Consider the following 16,491-nt stretch of genomic DNA (forward strand, 5'->3'; position numbering starts at 1 on the left):
TTTTTTAAAATAGGTTTAATACAATTTTGGTTAACTCTTTATAGCATGATGAATTTCCAGGACTCACTAGAAGTGTTTATTATGTTTAGCATTAAAAAAAAAAAGTAGGAGGTTGAAGGCATTTCTACTGAGCCAAGTTTTTCCAAAGATACAGTTTTTCTTGTTCCTGGAAACCTGGAAGTCACTCTCAAACTTTAGTATTACAGTGTAGGAATAGGTCAGTTTTGGGTCTGTGTGTGTGTGTGCACGCACATGCATGTGTGAATGTGTGTTTGTTAAAAAATTATCTAGTTTCATCCCCAGAGATTCTAATTCACCAAAGCTAGCCTGGGATCCATGATTCTACATTTTCAAAATCTTGGAGTGGGTTCTGATGCTGCTGTCTTGAGAACCATACTCTGAGAACTGTCTTGAAACATAAAAGACTCCTCAGGTAAATGAATGACTTAAGATATGCAAATGGTTTGTGCAACTGTGGTCTCTGATAATAAATTATTTTTTATTAGGTTGCTGGTGACCTTGGTTGTAAGAATAAGCGAGTGCCACCCAGGTATAGGGATACTTGTGATTTCCAGTGTACAGGATAGTAAATGGCTGAAGCAGTTGTACTTTTTAAATATTCACTCAAGAAGTACTGAGTGCTGGCTGTGTGCAGCGACATGCCTGTTGTTTGGGTTGGTTTCATTTTCACATCCACTGCCCTCCCCTTCCTTGTTGTTTGCAATTCTTGTAGTTGGATTTATGAATAGGGCTTGAAATCCCAAAGGATATGGATTTAGTCTTCATTCAATTCGAAAACATCTCAGTGGGTGCTCACCAAAATCCATAAGTTAGGTCAAAAACTGATATCATCCTCATTTAACAGATGTGAAAACTATCGGACAAAGAGGTTAAATGCCAAGAGTCACGCAAATAGGAAATGATTGAACTAATGCTTGAATCTTGATTTTCTGACTCCCAACCTCCACTTTTTGCTATACAAAGCACCACCTCCCATATGAGTTTCTACAGAGATCCCATTGCATTTAGGATAGAATTTGATTTTGATGAAATGTGATTTACATGTACATTTTCAGAACAAAGAATCTCCTATTGTCTAAGCATGGTACACCTGTGCAGCAAAGAAAAACCCTGATATCCTTACGATGTCATAAAAAATACCCCAAAGGAAAAGACAGGGTTCTGTTTTCAGAATGAAGTGGTATCTGTAATAAACAGAACCAAGACTAATTACGGAACATCATGCTCTCTCCCCTAAAACATGCATACTGAATTATCTTACCAGTCTTAAAAATGCCCCATGAGAAGGGGAAATGGAAAAGATGGTGCAGAACAGGCTCAGAGTGTGGACACACTGCCATGTTAATTATAAAGGGGACTCGGGAACCACACCTTTGGTTTTTTGTTCCCAAGTACCATGCCAACCATTGCTCTGGGTTTCCTGCCTTTCCCAGAGATTTCTCTAGATTTTGTATTTTGCAGGGCACCAAGACCGTGTCTGGCTTTCAGTAAATGTTCAGTAACAACAATAACACAGAAGTGACTGTTTATTCAGATGGAAATTAACATGGATGAGGTAAGATTCTGGATTTCTGTTTCCCACCCCTAAGATTGTAGGTTTAAGCAACATGAGAGAGAATGGATTTAATACACATTTCTATTACTGATTGAGATTGGCAACGCTTACCTTGGGATACGTTCTTTATTATTTTCAAACTGCTGTCATATGTATTAGCCTCTTAATTAACCAAATACCTATGAAGTGAGAAGGACATATATTTATTTCATTTTACAAATGAAGTTCAAGGAGATTAATTGATTCATCTAATATTGCAGTGATTGAACTTGTCTGAACTTGAACCTGGCTCTTGATTCATTTTTTATTTTTTATTCATGTAACCATGTAGACTGAGATTCTCTAGATGGAAAGTGGACATCACTTTAGAACCCTGGCTCTGCAGCATGGTGCAGGGCCAGAATGCCCTGGGTCTGATTCCCATTTCTGCCTGCTACCTGCCTGGGTCAAGTCATTTAGCCAATCCAAGTCTCAATTTCTGTGTTAGTCAGGACTTCTGGTTACTGGTCGCAGAAACTCAGCTTGAACTAGCTTGTATCCTGGGAAGAATTTATTATCGCTATCACTGGAAAGGAAGTATGTAGCAGAGCACAGTGGGAACAGAGGTCCTATTACAATTGGGGTCCCCTTCTCTAGTTCTCATAGGCCCCAGTTTGAGTCCCTCTCACCACAGTTCTGCCTGTCTGTGCTATAAGCCAACGGTTATGTGCTGACATGTGTGCAACCTTGCTATGAGAGGAAGAGGCCCTTCATCCCAGTTACAATTCAGAAAAACCTAGATAAGAGGCTCTGTCAGGTCACTCTGACACTGTGGACAAGAGTATAACATATTGTGATGGCCCAGCTTGGGTCACTGGCCCTGGAGGGCACAGGGCCCTACATTGGCTCCACCTGAACCATGGTGGGGTGTGGGGGAGGGAGCAGTTTCCTAAAAGAAGAGAGAGGCTATTACTAGAGGAGGAAGAAAGGGGTTTCCAGGCAGATGAAATCCATAGATATACACTATGGTCTTTTTATATGGCTTTTATAATACTGACTTTTGTAGATTTGTTGCTGAGGATTACTGATTGATACATTGAAAACTACCAAATCTGTATCTTCAGTTCTCAATACCTCAGTCAAGTTCCAGATCTCTATAGCCAATTGCCTATTGGACAGTTAGATATTCTACCAACATCTGAAATCCAGTGGACAAATCAAAGCATCATCTTCTTCCCCAAACATGTTCCTTCTTATCTCCATTAATGGTACCTTCATTCACCCAGCTGCCCCAACTGAAAACACGGGAATCATCTTCAGCTTCTCCATTTCCAACTCACCTCATGCAAATAGTTACTAAGAACTGTTAATTCTACTTCTACTCTCTCTCAGATGTTTCTGATTCTCTCTTTTCCCATCTTTGTTCTGGCTGTTATTTCACTCCTGGATTACTGATTTCCCTCTCTCTAATCTTGCTTCTCTCCAATCTATTCTCCATACTGCTGCCAGAGGAATTTTTCTCACTTGTGAATTTCCTCCCAATTAGAACTCTTCAGTGGCTTCCCTTGCCCCCGCCCTCCCTTTCTTTTTCTTTTCTCCTTTTTTTTCTTTTCTTTTCTTTTCCTTTTCTTTCTTTCTTTCTTTGAAGATTTTATTTATTTATTAGAGAGAGAGAGAGAGAGAGCATGAGCAGGGGGAGGGGCAGAGGGAGAAGAAGACTCTCTGGGGAGCCTGACGTGGGGCTCAATCCCAGGACCCTGAAATCATGACCCGAGCTGAAGTCAGACACTTAACCAACTGAGCCACCCAGGTGTCCCATTTTTTTTTTAAGATTTTATTTTTAAGTAATCTCTATACCCAATGTGGGGCTGGAACTTAAAACCCCAAGATCAAGAGTCACATGTCCTTCTGACTGAGCCAACCAGGTGCCCCCCTTTCTCTTTCTTTTTTTATCAAGGATCAATGTCAAAACTCCTTCATGGAGCACCAAGACTCTTTAATTGTTTACCCTTTGGTTTGCCCATTGAGCCTCATCTCTTTCCACTCCTTTCTGGAAACATCTTCATATTCTGGTCTTATTGAACTATCTTGAAAACATCATGCTCTCTCAGTAGTCGGTTATTCGTGAATAGATGTTGAATTAACTAATCAACTAATTAACTCATCAGTGATCGTTTCTAGCCCAGAGAAGGTGCTCACTATATAGAAGTTATTATTTGCTATTTTGTAAACTGTTCACCCTATTTATACATTAATCTTCATCCACCAAAGGCCAGAATCTTCTTGTGTTGACATACTTATTCTTAAAGGTAAAGGTTGGATTACCATGATCTATGGTGAGTGGTCATAACTGGCCCTGGGATAGACTTGTGGGAGGTTACCTCCATGGAGTTCCTCAATGCTGTTGTAATGTCTTCTCTGTCTCTATAAACAGGGCATATGTCACCTACAAGGGACATGTAGGACAGATGCCTTTATTAGGCAAATTAACTAATTTAGCTGTGGGGTTGAGGAAAGACGGTATGGCTTTTTGGTTGGAGAAAAAAAGTCAGATATGTTAGCAAGGCTTTATTAGTAGAAGGAAAGAAAGAATGATCAGGGAAGGATGAACTGAGGGAGGCCAAGTGGTATGTGAAGGGCTGCATCAGGAAGGCCAGGCCAGGGAGGTCCAGGGCTCAGCACCAAGAGGAGGGCTTGGGGCACCTGCTAAATCATTGAAGGACAAATTGGGGGAGAGTGGAACATCATGATGACAGTGAAAGAGCAGCGGATTAGGAGACTTATGTTCTGGGCCTGGACCTACCTTGAACTCCTAAATGTGTTCCTTTGGCTAGGTCCCATGATTCTCTGAATTCATTCTCATAGGACTTTGTCTTATACTGTTGCTATTAGGGAACACAAATGTATTAAGCTCTGAGATAAATATATTTTGTCATTAAAAAGTTGATTGTGAAGAAATATGATCATTTTATCATGTCTAATTTCCAGTCTTTATAAAAAATGTGCAGTGAGTTTTACATTTTTATTATCTCGTAAAAGACTTTCTAAAAGAATTCTGTATATTAGAAATTTTATTTTTATGATCTAAGCTTTTTCGGGGATCAAGCCTACACTACTTTTAAAAGGCAATTTTTAGGAAGTCTTTTGAAAAGATAATACCAAAAATTAGGACTCATTGCTTATTATTTTCAGCAAGATCAGGTTTTTTTTTTTTTTTAAGATTTTATTTTATTTGACAGAGATAGAGACAGCCAGCGAGAGAGGGAACACAAGCAGGGGGAGTGGGAGAAGAAGAAGCAGGCTCATAGCGGAGGAGCCTGATGTGGGGCTCGACCCCAGAACGCCAGGATCACGCCCTGAGCCGAAGGCAGACGCTTAACTGCTGTGCCACCCAGGTGCCCCAAGATCAGGTTTTTTAATCAAGAAAGGAAGGTGTGATAAAATGAACAATTTTTTTTCTTAAAATGAAAAAGTTATAGGAACCTATTTCTGTAAGATAGAGGACTCCATTTTCCATATTTAAATCTATTTTGTATTTCTGACTGGCAAAGTACTGAGTTAAATTCCCCACAAGATCTGATGACAGCAAATTCTTGGACAAATGCTTATCTCTAATTAATAGTATTTTCATCCACACTAACTATGTGGTTGTATGACATAGCTTTGCAAATTGTATCATACCCTGGTAAAACTGAGCTGATTTAACACAGTGATTTCCCCAAAGAATTTAGGGATAGTCCCAAAGATAGAATCCAGAAAGTTAGCTGATGTTATTTGGGAAAATGGTTTTTACGGTCAATCCAGGAACATGTCATCAAATTTCTTACACAGATTTGTTCCTGGGAGCTGGAAACCGATCCCTTTCTGTGATTAACCTTTGGCTGTAAAAGTTCTTGCAGTTCTGTGTCTGTTCATGAACTAAAGGCAGGGGTGAGGTGTCGGGAGTCTCTGCAGTCATTCCGATCACCTCTGCTCCTTTAGGACCAAAACAGACGTAGCTAAGTTTACATTTTATGCTGGTTTGTTTTTCCTTCTTAAGTTTCTGTTTTACTGAAACAGGTCATTTTATGTCCTCTGGAACCAAGGATGAATTCCCACTTGCTTGCATGGCTGCTGGCAGACATCAGGGGACCCCTGTCCAGGGAGCTCTGTAGCTAGCTACCCAGTGCCGAGGCCCATGGCAATCCCCTGGCTGTCCCAGCTTCACAGCTGCAACACCTGCACTCCTGTGACCTGGGGAGAGCAGTTCTGTATCAGAAACCATGTCTGGAGAGGATCTCACTAAAAAATCCCATCTTGTACGTCATTGTTCACTGCTTCTCTCAGCTGATTAGAGCCCAAGGAAAAGAATGCTAAGGCTCTGGGGTTCTTCCCCACTGCAGACCTGTGGGCTTGCACTCTCAACCCCAGTCACTGCTTCCTCATAGCAATCTGCTGAACTAGCAGTTAGGGAAAAACACTCCTCTGTTATGACCCCACTTTTACCCCATCCTCCAGACCCCAAAGTCCTAGACATTAAAATAAAGTGGGATTTAAAGTCATTAAAAAAAAAAACTGGTCAGAAAAGGAAACATTCTCTAATGTTAAGCAACAATTTAAAATTATTTCACTAAATTAAAGTCATTAAAAAAAAAAAAAAGCCAAGCCATGACGAGGTGTTTGTTTGTTTCCTAGTGGGTGGTAAGCTGAGCTCTAATTTTATTTTCATTTTAGAGGTCTGTTTGAGAGGCTTAATGTGGGAAATTAGGTGATTGTGAATGGAAAATAATTGTGCAACCACATATGTCTGATTTAGTTTAAAAGAAAGATGAAGAAAAAATTCTCAGTACCTTAGAGTAGTACTGTATACTTGCCCATTTCTTAATATCTGTTTGTTAAGAAGTCTTTTCTAGTTTTGAATCTCCCTTTGCACATAATAGGTAATATATAGATGTCTTCTAGAACCTCAAATGTAAACTACATTAACACTTTTGTTCAGAAATATTAGTTTTAGAGCAGCATTTGTATGCTTCTAATCATAGGCTTATTTCGTCTTTAGATCTTTCTTATTACTAGACACCCCTTTTAATACATGAAACAATACCTGCTGCCCGGTAAAGTCTTCCTCTTTTATGAGTGAATTAACAAAGGAAGACTTCCCAAGAAGACTAAACCCATCCTCCACCAAATTATATGTTATGGCTAAGGACTGGATTGCGTTTGGCTCTGTCAGGGCATTTATAATCCCTGGAGGGATCTCCTGAAATTTAGTAAATGCCTCCTTGAGCTGAACGACACATTCCTTTGGCAGCCAGTGGGTGGGGTGGAAGTACTCCTATACAGTTTACTTGGACAGTGCCAGGAATCCTAAGGGCTCTGCTTTCCAAGGCAGACAAGTATCTGGTTTGCAGACCCCAGAGGATCAGGAGAAAGTCCCCCCGAACCCAGAGGAAAAGCAGGACATTTAAGGCGGCCAGAACCCCTCTTCTCCTCTTTTTTTTTTTTTTTTAAATCTCACTCCAGAATCATAAATCTTTTCTCCATCTTGGATTGTCTCAATACGAACACGTGGTAGAAATTTTGGCCAAAGTGCCAGTTAAACCAGAGTCCCAAGGGGAAAACACAGTCTTGCATCTCCCTCTGGTGGACAATTATAGTAACCTACATCCAACCCTGCTAAATTCAGGGATAGATTCAGAAATACATGTACAAAGACCATGTGGTATATATAGTAAAAACATTTTAAGATATAACCATTGCACATTACTATTTTCTATACAATAATTAAAATTCTTAAATTACCTGCTCACCTCTATAAACTTTTGTTTTTACTTAAAAGAATTTACCCTCACTTTGAAAGCTAACAGCTCCTTGTAACTAAAAACCTAGTCTTCCACACGCATCTCCCCGCTCCCCCCCACCCCGCCCCCGCCACCAGCCCAAACAGTAGATGACAGAAAAAAAAAACAGTTTGTCCATCTCTATTCCCATTTGAACAGAGATGACCCAAGCATGGAGGATTTAAATTTTGTCATTTGTTATGAACTGCTGGGACTTGACCACCGCCCAACCCTTAGCCTAATGCAAATGATGCTTGACTTGGGCTTTAGTATGTATCCTGGTAGCTCTCCTCAGGGCACCTTCCAGGGAATGTATACTCCAGTGGCTTCCTCTGGGGCCCTATTCCCTGGACAGCTCCCAGCCCTTTGGAGACTTTTCCTGGGTTCAGACACCCAGTCAGTGGCCCTCTTTATCGCTCCCTCCAAAAGTGGACCCTGAGGAACTGTGTCTGCCTTCTTCAGGTCTGACTGTTGCTCCCGTCCTTCTCTCATTAGTATGCTCTGGATGTCTTACTTCCTTCCACTACTGGGTTCACAGGCCGATATTAATTTGTCTCTACGTATTTTGCTCTTTTTAACTGTAGTTCCATTACTTTTTTTTTCTTAGAATATTCTTTCCCTTAAACAGACTGTCTCTCCTGTCTACTTATAGCTAGTAATGATCCCACCTGTAGTATAGTTAGTTAGAAACTGTTCTTTCTGATACTTTTTTGAAATCGATAGCTCTCCAACTGGAATCTGATGCCATTTTTTCATTTAATTTTTAGTTTTCATTTAATTTAACTTTTAAATGAACATACAGCAAAATTGACTTTTTGGGGGGAGTGTATAGCTTCAGGAGTTTTAATACATATAAATTCATGCAACAACCATCACAATCAAGATACAGAACAGTTCTATCCCCCAAAATACTCTTTTTTTTTTTAAAGATTTTATTTATTTATTCGACAGAGATAGAGACAGCCAGTGAGAGAGGGAACACAAGCAGGGGGAGTGGGAGAGGAAGAAGCAGGCTCATAGCGGAAGAGCCTGATGTGGGGCTCGATCCCACAATGCCAGGATCACGCCCTGAGCCGAAGGCAGACGCTTAACCTCTGTGCCACCCAGGCGCCCCCCCAAAATACTCTTTTATGCTACCCCTTTGTTGTCATATCTTTCCCCACCCCTCATCCCCCAGCAACCAGTGATCTGTTCTCAATGCCTACAGTTTTGCCTTTTCCACGACATCATATAATTGGAAGCATACGGTATAAAACTTTTTGAGACTGGCTTCTTTCACTGAGCATGTCTTTGATATTCATTCATGTTGTTGTATGTTTGGAAGGTAATGAGGTTTAAACAAGGTGAAGAGGGTGGAGCCCCTATAAAATTAGGGATTAGATGGGATTAGAGCCCCTATAAGAAGAGGAAGAGATACCAGAACTCTCTTTTCTCAGTCCTTCACCAAGAACTGAATCTGCCGGCACCTTGAGCTTGGACTTTCAGCCTCCAGAACTGTGAGAAGTCAATGTCTGTAGTTTAAACCACCTGATCTATGGTATTCTGTTGTAGCGGCCTAAGCTGGCTAAGACGGTATCAGTAGCTGGTTCCTTTCTATTACCGAGTCGTGTCTATTGGATGGATGCACCGCATTTTAAAAAAATTCATTTACCCATTGAAGTACATTTGAGTCATTTTAAGATTTAGAGATTATAAATAGAGCTGCTGTAAACATTGTGTTTTGGGGTGAACATAATTTTTATTTCTCTAGGATAAGTAAGTATGGGTGTCATCGATGGGTCATATGATGAGTGTATGTTTAATTTGATAAAATGAAAATGAAAACTCTGCTTTCCAGAGTGGCTGGTACTATTTTGAATTCCCACCAGTAGCATATGACAGTTCCAGTTGTTCGCTCCAGTACTTGGTATTGTCATGACTTCTCATTTTAGTAATCCTAATATGTGTGTAGTGATATCTTATTATGGTTTTAATCTGCATTTCCCTAGTGGCTAATGATGTTGAGCACCGTCTTATGAGTTTATTTGCCATCGTATGCACTCTTGAGTGCAGTGTCATTTGCTCATTTTTTAAAATTGTTTCTTTCTTACTGTTAAAACTTTAAATTTATTATTTCAAATTTTAATTATTTATATTTAAGTTCTATGCTCACTTCTCTGTTTTTACTGTTAAATTTTGAGAGTTCTTTATATAGTCTGGATACAAGTCTTTTAATGGACATGTGATTTGCAAATATTTTCTCTCAGTCTAGAGCTTGTCCTTTCATTCTTTTCACAGAGTGTTTCACAGAGGAAAGGCTTTTCCCCCCTATTCTTTTCTTGTTTAAATTGTATATATATATATATATAGGGGCGCCTCAGTGGCACTCGGCTGGGAGTCAGACTCTTGGTTTCAGCTCAGTCATGATCTCAGGGTCATGAGATCCAGCCTGCATGGGGCTCCATGCTCAGCACAGAGTCTGCTTAGGACTCTCTCTCCCTCTCCCTCTGCCCCCCACCAAATAAATAAATAAATAAATCTTTAAAAAATCCTATAAATTGTGTGTGTGTGTATATATATATATATATATATATATATATATATATATATATATATACATATACAGACAATTTAAACCATTTTAAAGTGCACAGTTTATTCCATTCACAGTGTTGTGAAAATATCACCACATATCTATTACTTATTTGCAAAACTTTTTCTTTACCCCAAACTGAAATTCTACCCATTAAACTATCCCCCATTTCCTCCTGCTTCTGAATCCTGGTAACTTTTATTCTACTTTCTGTCGCTCTGAATTTGCCTTATTCTAGGTACCTCATATAAGTGGAGCCCTACAATATTTGTGACTGGCTTACTTCACGAAGTAAAAGATTTTCAAGGTTTACTCATGCTATAGCACATATCAGAATTTCATTTCTCTTTGAAGCTGAATAATATTCTACTGCTTGTATATAGACTGTGTTGTTTATCCATTCATTTGATGGCCACTTGGGCTGTTTTCACCTTTTGGCCATTGTGAATAATGCTTCAAAGAGCATGGGTGTATAAGTGTTTGTTTGAGTTCCTGCTTTTAGTTCTTTTGGCATACTTAGGAGTGGAATTGCTGAGTCATATGGTAATTCTATGTTTAGTTTTTTGTGGAACCTAGGAGGAAAGGTTTTTAATTCTGATGAAATTCAATTTCTTAATTTTTAAAATGAGTTGTGCGTTCAGTGTCATGTTTAAGAGCTTTTTGCCTAACCTGTGGTCTTGAAGATATTTTCCTATGTCTTATTATAAATGTTTTATAAAGTTTTCTGTTTACATTCAGATCTATGATTCATTTTGATTTAGTTTTTGTATAAGGTGTAAGATTTAGGCTGAAGTTCGTTTTTTTGAATAATGAATGTCCAAGTGTTCCACCACCATTTGTTGAAAAGACTATTCTTTCTCCTTTGATTTTCTGTATCTTATTTCAAAAATCAGTTGACATTGTTTGTGTGAATCTTAATTCTGTTCCATTCACTAAATGGCTATATTCCTTCTTTGGTAACATACTGTCTTGATTACCATGTTTATTAGTAATTTTAAAATCAGTAGTGTGAATTTTGGCTATTGTGGTTCCTTTGCCCTTCCATATAAATTATGGAACTAGTTTGTATATACCTACAAAAAGTTCTGCTGGGATTTTGGTTGGAATTGTGTTAAACTTATAAATCAAATTGGGGAGAATTGACACTTTAAGTGTATTGAGTTTTCCAATTTGCAAACGTGGTATGTATCTCCATTTACGTAGGTCTTATTTCATTAGCCTTTTATAGTTTTTAGCCCAGAGCGTGCACATTCTTGTTAGGTTTATACCTGAGTATTTAATTGGGGGGGAGGAGATATTCTAAATGTTATTGTTTTAAAAATTTTGGTCTTTAATTATTTGTTCCTGGGATTTAGAAATATGATTTTTTTGGTGTGTGTGTTGCTCTTGTATGCTGTCCTTTTATCCCTGTGACTTATTCATTCTGTAACCAGAACCCTGTACCCTCCACTCCCCTTCACCCATTTTGCCCAACCCCCACGCCCCCTGCCCTCTGGCAACTGCCAGCTTGTTCTCTATATTTATGGGTCTGTTTTTGCTTTTTCACTTGGTTGTTCATTGTTTTCTTTTTTAGATTCCATATATAAGTGAAATCATATGATATTTGTTTCTCTCTGTCTGACATATTTCACTTGGCATAATACCCTTTAAGTCCATTCATGTTATTGCAAATGGCAAGATCTCATTCCTTTTTATGGCTGAATAGTGTTAACTCCTGATATTCTGTATATCATTAGGCTGCAAGTATGTTGAAGGCAGGGAATGTGTTTTGTTTGCCAGTGTGTGCACAGTGCCAGCATGCTGGCTGTCATCTATTAGACATTTTTTTTTTAAGATTTTGTTTATTTATTTGACAGAGAGAGAGACAACCAGTGAAAGAGGGAACACAAGCAGGGGGAGTCAGAGAGGAAGAAGCAGGCTCCCAGTGGAGCAAGGAGCCCGATGCAGGGCTCGATCCCAGGACCCTGGGATCATGCCCTGAGCCAAAGGCAGGCACTTAATGACTGAGAATTGCCTTAGGAAAGCTTTTACAAATGCTCAAACTCTTGGGGTTGGGACCCAGGTCTGAAGTTCGCTAGGGGACCCCAGTGTGCATCCAGGGTTGAAACCACAGCACTGGAGGGAGGTGGCTGAGCCAGGCAGGAACTGACAGTGTTCAGGAAAGGTTTGTTGAATAGAATGGGGAAGCAGATGATTTATTTAGATTATAGGTAACTTGATACATCTGCTGGTCTTTCTTTGATACTGGCTTTCTATAGATGCAGTTTAAAAGTAATTTGTGTTATTAAAAAATAATTTAGGGTTAATCTTCCTTTCTTTTCTTCTTCTTTTTCTCTTGTGATTGAGGAAAGAGTTACTCCCCCACCCCAGCATACACCCCAACACATCATTATTAACAGACAAGAATTAAATAAGGAAAACACTTCAGGAAACCATGGAGAGCTCTTGCTGGCAGTGAGTGTTCTCCTTGGCCTGCTGAGTCCTTACTGCTTGCTAACCAGATGGCTTTCTGGAGCCATCAAACTAAGGCAGTGCCTGGAGCTTCTAAAAAGGTGCCGACACTGACACAGCAAGTGTCTAATGACTTTTATTTCACTTCCCTACACCAACTTACCACAAAACAGAGGACCTGTTTTCCGTATCATCGCATGTGATTGGTATGCTAAACTTCATCCAAATTCAAGGAGCACACCCTGGTGAGATTTACACTTTTCTTTTTCGTTAGTAATTTACTGCTTCCTTCTCCTGCAAGTCTAGTAAACCAAACAACAATGGACTGGGGGGAGAGAAGCAATTGTTCTCATCTTTAAAATAAGAAACAACATGCTTTGGCATAAAGCAGCGCTAACTTGCTACTGTAAACATCAGCAATCCTGCACAGACAGCTGCATGCTGATGGAGCCCCCCACCCAGGGAAATGTGCGCACAGTGCAGACATACACACTGGGCCCAGGCAGCAACAATGGAGAATAGGACCTGAGGCCTTTTCCCAGGTTTTATCTTTAGCAGGCATCAATGTCGAATGTAGTAAGTCAGCTACTAACTTCTCCCAGAAAGAGTCTGGCTTCCTCTGTTTGTATGGAATTTCCTCCAAGTGTGTGGCTGGAGAGACCCAAGTTCACAAAGAACAAGTGTGGGACGGCGTTAATGTCACCTGTCTTTCCTTGTCTGCTCTGTTCTTGGGGAATAACACACTTCAAGCAATCCAAAACAATGCCAAACAACTTGAGAGCAATAGCTTTTAATTCTCAAAGACTTTTTCATGTAAAGGTATACTTATATATTATTTTAAAAGGACAGGAAAAAAGGCAAGCCTTACTGATTCCCTCCAAGCCAAGTTGAATACTCCACCATGAATAAGTGGTGTTGGAAATGGTCATGAACAAGATTTTAAGATGCATAAAGCGTCATTATTGTTTGTGAAGGCTGAACACAGACTTTGGCTTTTGCAGGCTAACAAAAATTAGAAAACAGCTTGGGTTTCACAAACTTTTACTTGAAAATAGAACTTCAGTCTTATGAAAACAATGAATAGCTATTGGAAGGAATAGATTATTGAAGCACAGATTCACAGATCTTACAGCCAGAAGATACCTTAGAGATCATCCAATCCAATGGCTCTGAGCCATAGGGTGCATCAGATTACGTGGGAGGGCTTGTTAAAGCACAGACTGCAGGACCCACGTCAGAGTTTCTGATATGGTAGGTCCTTGTGGGGGCCCGAGAATTTAGATTTTTAACAAATTCTCAGATGATGTTGATACTGTGGGTCTGGGGACCACACTTTGATCACCTCTGATCTAGTCCAGGGTCCAGTGTCATTTTCTACTTGAGCCAAATGAATCTTAAAGAAGTCAAGTAAGTGTTTGGCCCTCTTGTTAGGCCCTGTCCTGTCCAGGATAAACTCTTCCACTGAGCACAGGATATTACCTTCTCTCAAGGACATTGGTTTTTTTCTTTTTTCTTTAAATTCAATTAGCCAACTTATGGTACATCATTAGTTTCAGATGTAGTGTTCAGTAATTTATCAGTTGCATATAACACCCAGTGCTCATCACATCATGTGCCCTCTTTAATGCCCATCACCCAGTTATCCCATCCCTGCACCCACCTCCCCTCCAGCAACCCTCAGTTTGTTCCCTGTACTTAGTGTCTCTTATGGTTTGTCTCCCTCTCTGATGACTTCCCATTCTGTTTTCCCTCCCTTCCCCCATGGTCCTCTGCCCTGTTTTTCCACCTATGAGTGAAAGGACATTGTTTTGATAATTGTCCCTTCTTTTAGCATCAACATCTCCTGGCATTAACGCTCTAGTTAATTATGTTAGTTAGCATATAAACGTTCTATAATAGTGTCCATCTTAAAAACACCACTCGTTCGGCTCACATTCTTTTTTTTTTTTTTTTTTTTAAGATTTTATTTATTTATTCAACAGAGATAGAGACAGCCAGCGAGAGAGGGAACACAAGCAGGGGGAGTGGGCGAGGAAGAAGCAGGCTCACAGCGGAAGAGCCTGATGTGGGGCTCGATCCCGGATCGCCGGGATCACGCCCTGAGCTGAAGGCAGACGCCCAACCGCTGTGCCACCCAGGCGCCCCTCGGCTCACATTCTATTCCAGCTAGGCTCTACAGAAAATTTCCTCAGAGGGTCTGTCTATAGCCATTGTCTATTTTCTCTTTTCCCATTCTCTCTTGAACTCACTCTAAGCTGGCTCTCATCAGATCACCTTACTGAAACTCTTCAAGGCATCAACAACCTCCATGTTGCCAAATACAGCAGTTAGTTCTTGGGTCTTGTTTAGCTGGTCTCATCAGCATCAGTGATTACTCTGTCCCTGAAACCCCTTCTTTGGTTTTGGGACACTCTCTCCGATCTCCTTTTAGCTCACTAGCCACTCCTTCTCAACCTTCTTTGTCAATTCTTCCCCCTTTCCCTTACTTCTAATCATTGGTGTTCCTCAGGGCTCAGTCTTTAGACCTTTTCGTTATCTACACTCACTCTTGAGGTGATCTCATCCTAGAATATTGTTTATTCAGTGGTAATTCACAAATTTATGTCTCCCGCCTGGACCTCTCTCCTAAACTTTAGGCAGTCTTCACTTTGCATAGTGTGGGGCCATAACAGTGACCATGCAAGCTGAAACTGTGCAAAGTGTTCTTAATAATGAGTGGGAAAAGTTATGGTTTTGTGGGGAACCTTCAGAATTTTATCAAAAATTAAAAACTCTTCGTATCAGCTATAAATGTATAAGGAAATGAAAAAATTAAGATTTATATTTAGAAACTAATATTTAGTACATTAATTTAAAAACATTAGAAATATTAAATCATGTTTAATTCTTTCTAAGATACTTATCAAGAGTAACTGAATCATGCTTGCTTTCTTATATAACGTATTATGGAGTAAGCATCTTTTCTGTGTCTTGGTGAATTATCACAGTCCTTTCTAAGTTTGGACTAGTATTTTAGTCTTTGTGCTTTCAATGAATGGCCTATATCCAAGAGATTCTCTAATGTGAAGTGTTTTGCTACTATCATCCCCTCTGGGACATCTTCATTTTTTTGTTACAACCACTTTCTTCCTTTGTGTCGATAAGCTTGCCTTCACCAGGCACCTGTGGCTGGTCTAGAGTCTGGAATGGAGGCAGGGTCAACAGTCCCTGGTTAGTGATTCCTTCTATAACTCCATTTATGTTTGATTCATATTTCACTTTCAGCGTTACCATTTTTTCTTTGCTACACTTTCATCTTTGTTGGCCAATTTCCTCTTTAGAGTACTCATTTTGGTGGAATGTCATGTGGGTTTATCACTGGGAGACAAAGAGGCAATACAAGGACACATTTTGCTGTCTGTGTGGGAACTAAGTAAGAGATGCACAGTGACCAGTCGCAGACAGACTCTGAAAGAAGTGACATGATTGGTCCTGATCATGATGTGAATTTGTTACATTCCTAGTGATTTGTGGGCTGAGGAAGCAGTGGCATTGTACATTCTGCAGTTACTCATTGTTAATGTACTGAGGTCACTAGAATTTGGACCATACTGTTGGAGGACTGGTGTTATTTAGTGGAATCATGGTAACTGAAATATGAGCATCATTTTGGAATGGGGCAGAGAGAGGACTGCCTGCATTCAACTGCCCACTTGGACATACCCACTTGTTTAATAAATATGTTGTACTTAACATGCCCTAAAGGGAACTTTTACTTTTTTCCAACCATAAGCCTGCAATCCTCCTTTCTTGTTAAATGAAAACTCCATTCTTCTAGTTGTTTAGGTCAAAAACCTTGGGAGTCATATTTGACTCTTCACTTTCTCTTACACTGCACATCCAACCCAGAGGTTGATCTTGTCAACTCTAAGTTCAAAGTATAGTTAGAGTTCTACCATTTCTCAGGAGTCCCACTGCTATCACCCTCATGTGGCCCCCCATCATTTCTTGCCTATGTTCCTAACTGGCCTCCTCACTTCTACCCCAGTCATTGCATTCATTCTTTACTGCAGTCAGAGTGGCCTTTAGAAAGGTAAGTTGATCATGTGACTCCT

Source organism: Ursus arctos, unplaced genomic scaffold (genome assembly GCF_023065955.2).
Source record: "Ursus arctos isolate Adak ecotype North America unplaced genomic scaffold, UrsArc2.0 scaffold_17, whole genome shotgun sequence".
Classification (NCBI taxonomy): domain Eukaryota; kingdom Metazoa; phylum Chordata; class Mammalia; order Carnivora; family Ursidae; genus Ursus; species Ursus arctos.